At 32.1% G+C, this 9,647-nt stretch overlaps 1 protein-coding gene across 1 annotated transcript in view; it reads left to right on the top strand.

The window, feature by feature from the left end:
• The first annotated feature begins 221 nt into the window (after positions 1-221).
• LOC149414955 (voltage-dependent calcium channel type A subunit alpha-1-like) overlaps positions 222-9,647 on the top strand; it is a 268,503-nt gene continuing 259,077 nt past the window's right edge. The window contains exon 1 of the mRNA XM_089643350.1: positions 222-305. The gene's annotated coding sequence lies outside the window, so the exon portion shown is untranslated. The remainder of the gene's footprint in view (positions 306-9,647) is intronic.

Here is a 9,647-nt window from a genome sequence, read left to right as displayed (position 1 = left end):
GGCCTCCCTCACTCTGCGCTAAGGTTGGCCACATTGTTCGAGCCGTCAGTGGCGCTCGAGCCCCAGCAGCGGCCAGACGCCAGACCGTACCTAGAAATGAGCGCCGCGACGCCCGACGGCCGCGTCTGACGGCCATGCCCGCTGACCCTCCGTCTACACTCTATACACGCTGCCATCATCCTAACCTCACCCTTACCGAGGAACACCGCGCGTACCATCCGCTCCAACACACAGTGAGAGGCCATCGCACAGTGTCACTAGTGTTCCGTGCGAGTCTGCCGCTGAAACCTTCGAGTACATCAATGGTAATAATTCTATCATCATGCTCATTTCAAACAAACTAAAAACACAAATAACCGATTTCCTCGCATTGATATTAACAATTAATAATAATTAAATTACATTCAGATCTCTACTAAACGTACCTATTACAATCTATTAATTTCAACCATGTTTTAAACGCTGTAATCGTGAATATAACGATTGTTTTTTTTTATTATATTTAATATTTGCGTTAATATTTGTTTAAAGTGTCTTTTAATATTGGAAGCTTACAAAAAAACTTCGTTTTTTTTTGGTTTTTGGATCTGAGTAGTAGTTCTTATCGCGATTGATAGCAGTTTGATTCGATTGTGAATTTTGTCGAGGAGTGCTTTACGTTCGTGGCAAGTGAACAGTTCGTTTAACGGATCGATGAGTTCCGTAAAATAATAAGTGCTAGTGATAAGTGCACACGAATTGGAATATGATGAGTGTGTTTCAATAATCCGCATTTCCCTCTGCGTCTTTCCCCTACTCCCCGCCCTCCATTTCAGCGATTGCCTTGGGTTAAGCGCCGAACGCTAATACGCTGGAACTGTACAATAATTACATCAGTTACGTGTGTGATTCGATGGCCGACGATTGTATTGCATCAAATTCCAAGTGTAAATATAAATGCAGTTGAATACGGTTGATGAATAAAGAAAATTAGATCAGTGCCCGCGAGAGTTTCGCAGTTTCTCCGCCAGATGTCAGACAGCGGCGTGTTTTTCCCGTTTATTTACACCACCTAGGAAAAATGGATTTTTTGCGTTTTTCACATTTAATTCGGTGTTTTTTCGATTTGGTCACCATGTAACGACTCGATACATGTTGTTTGCGGTGGCTTTAGGCTGCACAGTGTTGTCGAATTCTACAGGAGAACGAATTATCGCACACAGTTGTGTATTCGTGAAACTATTATACTTTCCATGTTCGGCGAAAAGATGGTACGTACCCGACTGGGATTTTCATTACTTGGACTCTTAACTACTTACGACAAACGAACGTAACCTTACCATTGTACAATATAACATATTTCTCTGTAACATAATACCTTCAAATACCGATTATAACTTGATTTTAAGTCATACAAACATGTCTCAACCTCGGTTCGACCAGCGGGAAGAGAGATCGTCCATTTTTCATTCCCTCTTTATATTCAACTAATTGTTGTGTAGCCGTCAGTATCGTATTCATTACATTAAACTGCTAAACATATCTTAAATTACATAACAAAACCATAGCATTACGTTGATAATTCTGCCAAAATTAAATGCTTCTTTATTTTTGTACTGTTAATATGTGTAACTTAAAGAAAAATACCGATAATATTTCGCCAAAATTACGTTAAAAACTTACATTTATTACGTTAAAAATACTGTAAAAATGTAGCATTTATACATTTTAAAAATTATCTTTGTGCATGGTACAAGTTTAGGTGTAGCAATATACACAATTTCAGTAAAGAAAACAGTAGAATTAGTATCAATTTACTATGTCATAATTCAATTACAATTTAAATAGGATTCATTTTTGTAAATATTGAATTTTTTTGTGGAAAATAAATAATTTATCGTTAATTTTAAATCACTGATAAAAAATATATTAAATGAGGCTATCTGGAGCTTATAACCTACGTAAAGTATGTACATTGTACGCCCTAAGATTCAACTTATTGCAATCACTAAGCACGGGTTGTTCCACAAAATTTGAACAATTCATCAAATTTCGAAGTAAATTTAAAAAAAAAAAAATCTGGTTTTACTCAAGTTTTGTCATAATTTCTTATTAAAAGCCGCTAAGATATAATTATATAAAAAAACAAATACTGAAAATTTACTTTGAAATTTGATGATTTTTTTAAATTTTGTGAAACAACTTTCCCTTAAACAAAACGTAACTGTGAAATTCGTGAACATTTCTGCTGAAAGTTTTAATAAAAGTTAATTTATTCGTTATCAAATTTTTAAATCTCGTATCATTTAAAATACTGTGCAAAATACAATATATTGAAGATAAAATAAATGTGATATGATTTAATAGCGTTTAATGTAACTTATCAATATTAATTAAAATAAAAGTTTTTTTATAACTTAATGAGTAAAAATGCTAATTGTAAAAATTAAGTATTGAAGACGTTGTTCACGACTTTTAAACGAAAGTTTGAAATAGAAAAATATAAAAAATATGCGCTAAGAAAATGAAGATGATGTTAGTAATTCTTAGTCGAAATATGATAAAGTTAAAAATGACCAAAAGGGATATGGTGGAATTAGCTCAGTAGTATAGCATAGTCCTGGGTTTAATTTCTAGTTACGATCGAATCTTTCTGATTTTTCTGTTTTCAAATTTTCATTTGAGAGTCGCTCATATTGTCTTCAATGATACAATAATAATAGTGTTTTGTGATTAGATCTGTACAGCAAGATACTTCCCAATCTTTGTCTTCTAACGTATAAAATAAGTTAATACTTTCCAAACGTCAAATTCTTTGAAAATTCGTGGATGTATTTCTGATACATAATGATGCAATTTTCCACCCTGGACTGAAATCACTTTCCTTTCATAAAACATGTAATGTGAATATGCCTTATGTGGTTCTTATTTAAAAAATACCTCTTTTATATTTTCCCCATTCATGCATTTTGAAAAAACGTACTTCCCTGTGTTATTTTTAGAGACAAGTTATTAAATTGATGGTAAATATGAGAAAATGCACCTTATACAACTTAAGTTATTAGTTTGGGTTTTATTAAAATATATTAAAAAAAACTAACCTAAAAACACAGCTGTCATATTATGTGCAATCGTAAAAAAACGACCTCAAAGTGAACACGAAGAATTTGTTTAATATTAAAGAAAGTTCGTTATTTTGCTTATTCGCGAACTGATATATTTGTTATAGTGATTTGTTTTTGGGGTATTATGCCGGGTTGCGCTACAGCTAGCGTAGTGTCCATCATCAGGGCAAATGTGTCACATCTGTCACTCATCTAACGTTGGATAAAAAGGAAGTAGCGCAACACGGCATAATACCCCAAAAATAAATCACTATAATACTTTTGGCAGAGAAAATTTCAAATCACACCTGAAATATTTGTTCCTCGTTATTATAAACTGATTTAAAGAATGAGGCGCGCCTCTGTGGACTACCGCCAACATTTCTAGTATAGATTATGGTGAATTGTGTGTCTTGTATTATTTTTCATGAGTTTCCAGACACCGTGTTGATAAAATGGGCAGTTTAATAAATAAATATTTTAAGAAATGCAAACATTCCCAGTGTACGAATAACGTGACAATATTTGAAAATCTCCTACTACCACCACAGTGAGCAAAAAAAATCAGAATGGAATTCAACACTAAAAAAAGGAATTGAACTCATGGCGACTGGATGGCATCCAAACGCGATGACATCAAATCAAAAATTTAATAAATAATAATAAAATTTAATATAATAAAAATGGAATCAAACCTTATAAGATTAAGGCGATGCACTATGTCTTGTAATATTTTAAATTGAGCCGCTATCAATAACAACTCTTACGTAGATGGCGATAAGGTTTAAATTCCCGCTTAACACCATCCGCCTATTTTGATTTATGCAAGAAAAAAACATGGCCAAAAAGTGCCTTTTATTTTATTTTGTGGATGTTCAGGCATAAATATTTAATTTTTTTTCGATCATTTTAAAAATAACTCAACTCGCCACAATATACAATAAAATCATAACCGAAAATGGGTTCGTAAGTACGAGATTTTGAACTTCGAAGCAGTTTTCATAGGCCTTTACATTATTTTTTTCTGGGCTTATAAAAAGACGTATCTAAAAAATACTCGATTATTTCAAAGGCCAAGATGTATTCTACTCGTAGTATTTAATTAAAGCATCCGAAACATTTCTAGGCGACCAAATTTTCAAAAAAAAACACATGATTTTGCATTACTACGTATGGAATCGCCTTAACCTTAATTAATTAAAGGGTGTTCCCAATGTAATCTGACGTACATTAAACACTCGATATTATTATTTGCAAATCGTAAGATTAACAGAAAGTTATGTATGAGACGACGTATGAATATGAATGAAGCAGGAAATGTGTGTCAAGACCGATTTTAGGCAACCTGTTCCCTCACTCTGCCTACCCTTGCGGGGAAACGGCGTGATGGTTTGTTAGTAAGGCTTAATTAAAAAGTGCTCCTTTATATAGGCAATATTACTAACATCCATATGAATATGTTTATAGAACAAAACAAGTATCTTTTAACAGTTTAAATTAATGTCGCTATCCGCGTCTGTTTGTTTGTGCGCTTAGTTCTTCTAAGCTACGCAACGGATTGTAATAAGGTTTTCACTGCCATTTACAAAATTTCTTCCGGAAGGTTTACATATATGATACTTTCATATTTTATTTATAGAAAGTAGAGAAAATTCGATGTTTTATAATCAAGACGTAAAAATATATTTTCGGGCACTGCATTACTAATGCTGGCTAAACCTTATGAGATACATCAAAATAATGTACTACAGAATTGTATATCTTAAAAAGGGCTACAGAAAAATTTGACATGATATATGTTTAGGATAACCCTTAGCAACGCCGCGGCGCCGGCTACACGTAAGCTAGTACTTTCTATAATCTTAAAAGTCTCTCCGTGTCTGTTTGGTTCTTCTAAACTACACAACCAATTTTGATAGGATTTTCATTATCATTTAGAAATTTTCTTTCGAAAGATTTATATACATAATACATGTATATTAAATTTATATAAAGTAGAGAAAAGTCTAGCAATGCCGGGTAAACGTCAGCTTGTGTTGACTAAACGACAGCAGCAAGTAAATTTAACAATCCTTAATTTATCCATGAAAAAATATGTGATATTTTAATGATAATTAGAGAATTTAAAGTTTTTGTTATGTTACATACCATTATTAAATGTTTATTTTTAATAATTTCAGATATTCTGTAAGAAAATCAATAATGACATCTTAAATGTATGAAAAATGTTGTTAGTTTGTTTGTCCCATAAACACACAATTACTGGACCGATTTCTCTGGAAATTTTAAAGTTTAGAGAACTCTGAACTGCAATGTGATACGAAGTCGATGTAATGTAGTTTTTAAACAGTAACATTGTGGTATACCGTAGTGAATGTTGAAAGAAGTCAAAGACGTTAGAGAAAAAAACCATTAGCAATAGGGTCCATTTGTATTAAATATTATTTTTTAATTAATAAGTTGCGTATTTATACAAATTAAATAAATATAATATACTTGCTCATGCCTAGATTAGAAATATAATATACTTGCCCATGCCTAGATTAGAAATATAATATACTTGCCCATGCCTAGATTAGAAATATAATATACTTGCCCATGCCTAGATTAGAAATATAATATACTTGCCCATGCCTAGATTAGAAAACTTTTAAATTGTGGTACTAGCAATCCAGTGATCGTGTTTCTAATCTAGGCATGCGCAAGTATATTATATTTCTAACCTAGGCATGGGCAAGTATATTATATTTCTAATCTAGGCATGCGCAAATATATTATATTTATACAAATTAAATACACGAAGAGAATGGTATAAAAAGTCGGGGATGCCCGGGGAGACATGAATCAAATTATTATTTGTGGTAGAATGAGGCGTACGTGTTGAACAAAGAAAGATATGTAAGGAGAATTTTTGAATTGTGTATTTGAATGGTAGAAGAATTCAAGGACGCCTGAGTAAGTCAAGGCACGAACAAGTGAAACAAATATTTTAAAAAGTAAACTTTTCGAGTGTTTACAATTTTTTTTAAGAAAATGCACCCAGTTTTCAAGTACCTAAATTAGAATTTGCAACCGTAAAACTTTTTTTCCAAACCATTAATAACCACAATCAAAGCCGGGTAAACCTCAGCTAGTAGGTAATAATAAAAAAATCAATTTGTTTAAAAATTGTTTTAAAAAAATGTTTTTTATAAGTTGAAAAAAAATGTATTAAAATGAAATTCTTCAAATTAATCTTGATAACAATAAATAAATACATTGTTTAATTTGTGAAGCTAAAACATGTTTTTTGATTTCCACATCTTAATGTTTGTTGGCTGTAGGTTGTGTTTGTATTACATCATAATTTTAATGATTTCCACATCTTAATTTTTGTTGACTATAGGTTGTGTTTATGGTACTTCATAATGTTAATGATTTCTGCATCTTAATGTTTCTTAATTGTAGGTTGTGTTTGTGTTAATTCATAACTTTAATGATTTTCTAATCTTAATGCTTGTTGACTCTAGGTTTAGTTTGTCTTACATAAAAAATTTAATGATTTCCCAATCTTAATGTTTGTTGACTCTAGGTTAAGTTTGTGTTACATCCTAATTTTAATGATTTCCTTATCTTAATGTTTGTTGACTATAGGTTGTGTTTGTGTTAATTTTTAATTTCAATGATTTCCTCACCCTAATGTTTCTTGACTGTAGGTTGTATTTGTATTAATTCATAATTTTAATGATTTCCTCATCTTAATGTTTCTTGACCTTGGGTTGTGTTTGTGTTACTTCATAATGTTAATGATTTCCTCATCTTCGTGTCTAGTCCTAATTTATTTCGTTTTTAAACTTGTTTATCTCCATAATGTTTATAATTTCATTTGGAAAGGCTTTATATAATTTTCTATCGTGGAATTTGTGGTTTTTCTAGCAACAAGTCGCTTGCATAATGTTACGCATTACGTAGGAATATTTCTAATTACTTATCAACTTAACAATGCATCAACAAACGAACAAATAAACTATTAATTACTATTATCATAGCGGTGCAGGAATAATTGCGGAATAAATAAATGGCTCATACAAATAGAATCAATCAATTAAATAGTACAATAATGTTTTCATTTTCATTTTTTACGTGAAACCGCACAAGCATCCCAACCGTCTGGAGTCAATGAGAATATATCATCCCCAATTGGGGAATCTTGTGAGTTTTAAAGTAGTGGGGAGTGAAGGAGATGTGGAAGAGGAAGGTGGGGAAATACCTGGCTATTCAGAAATGTTCACCAAATACGGCTAAAGACATTTAAAGCAATGTTTTAATTATGAATTGTGGTCTTACACCAGGGCGATACTGAGAGTATATTTCACTTTGAAACGTGCCGCAAATATACTTCATATTATTTTTAATTAGTTATTTGTGAAATAACATAAATTAATCAAACAAAATTTACTTGCGCACGCTGGGATTCGCACCCGTGACCTTCATCTTGCTAGTCGAGAACCTTACCGCTCGACCATGGAGGCCATGTTAGTAACTGTATTATTAATATTATTGAAGAACTATACTATGCTATTATAGCCTTCTTGTAACTAAATTTCATGCAGTTGATAACTTATACTATTTATGCGAAAGTATTACCATCTCATGCAATCCAGCTACAAGCGACTTTCTAAAAGTATTTTTTGATAGAATATTTGTGTTCGGTATATGAAAGGCGATTGGGCTAAGTAAATCAGGACTGTCTATAACACCATTAAAAATAATTTAAAAATTTAAGTCAAGTCAGAAACAAGTTTAATTATTTTATCAAGTAATTTTAATTTATGATTTCAAAAGATATATCGAGCAGTAATAAGTAATATTATATCTTCGAAATTTGTGTTGTACTTTTCCAATGGAATCGGATTTGATTTAAAAACGAAGGAAACGGAAGAAAATTCTAATATATCTTTACACACTTTCCGATCATTCCAAATACGTACACAAACCATCAAAGCGTCCCTTTCTTAATCTTAATCATTGCGTTTATATCAAATTTACACTATTTGCCAACCTCCATATTTCTCACACGGTTTTATGTAGTTTTAACACACACACGCCTCATGAATCTCATTTCTACAGCATTCAGTCTACAATCATCGTTCCTTTGACAGTTTGATGCCTCGCTGCCATACATCAGATCAGGGTAGGTACCAGCACTTCATTATGGACTGGTAGCTTTGTTTATTTGGACAATATTAATGAAGTTACCTGCATTTACACTTCTTTCAATATCTCTATCAAAAAAACTATTATAAATATATTATTTTAAAGATAAAAATTAATGATATTATTACTTTTACTAGATAATGACTAGTGTAATGACGGCGGATGGTTGAACCCACTCCTGGTAATGTTGGTATCAGCATTCTATTGTGGACCGCTAGACAATAGCTAACAGCTTACATGTGACTAACAAGTATATTCGTGGGAGATCCTATGCACTTTTTTATACTCCGAAAGCGAGGAATTCTGCCTATCAGAAAACACCAATCAACACAGCGACTCAACTGCTTAATAATTCTGCATTGACCATTGACATTATTTTATACTTATGTGTGTAACAAATTGGTAATCTAATCCGTAATATGTTTGTGTAACCGTTTTAAGAAGACATCAATTTAAAATGCGATATCTACAGACCACAAACATGGTACACTGAGAACACCCTATTACCTCTATCACAGCTGAAGTTCATATCTCTAAAGTTCCCAGTTTGATTTCGTAGAATTTTCCCCCACCTTTTTCTTCCTCAGTGACGTGTGCTTGGCGCATGCGTGGCGCGCCAATAATAACGTGGGGGTTGTGACGTCACAAAGCTCACGGCTGGCCTGAAGTTGTTCACAAGACAAGCTCTCACCTCCGAACTAGACCCAATACCCTTCTGTGCGGCAATATCAATTTACCACACGATTTGATCGTATTAACTAATCTAAAAAAAATCATAATAATTAAAAAAATATATATTATATTATTTATTGTTTTGGTGTTTAATTCGTAGAACTCCGTTTATTTTTTTAAAATAAATTTAAAATGAATCAAATTTAATAATACTATAATAATTATGAAGTTCTGCCAGTATTTCTGTTATTTTTACAGTTTTTCAATGTGACAGCTGTTTCGGCTTTTGAGGCCATTATCAAACTGTGGATATGTCCTCACGGCGACGACTTATTTATATGATTTTTTTTATCCCCACCCATTTAATTTTCTATAATGTTCAAAAATGATTCATTAAGAATTGGAATAACCAAAATATTTTGGGAATCCAGCAGTGTTTTCACACCTGTTAAAATCAATGACCTAAGGGTTTTCTTAATTGTTGGTACGTGGGTGATTATGTTAAGGAATTATATTTTTTGGGTTTTTTGAAAATATTAAACAGGGGAGAATTGATCATTTTTGTTTGATTATTAATTAGAGTTATGTTTGGATCATTTCTTCGTTCTTTTATTTATCTCTAATTGTTGTAGTAAATTTAATCTAAAACCCTTTTTTTCTATGTGTAAAGGTTTAGGCTCGTTGTTGTCAAGCGGG

Source organism: Hesperophylax consimilis, chromosome 19 (genome assembly GCF_061612785.1).
Source record: "Hesperophylax consimilis isolate HC1 chromosome 19, BYU_Hcon_1.0, whole genome shotgun sequence".
Classification (NCBI taxonomy): domain Eukaryota; kingdom Metazoa; phylum Arthropoda; class Insecta; order Trichoptera; family Limnephilidae; genus Hesperophylax; species Hesperophylax consimilis.
The sequence above is the reverse complement of the archived record's forward strand: the minus strand, read 5'-3'. Positions and strand labels throughout refer to the sequence as shown.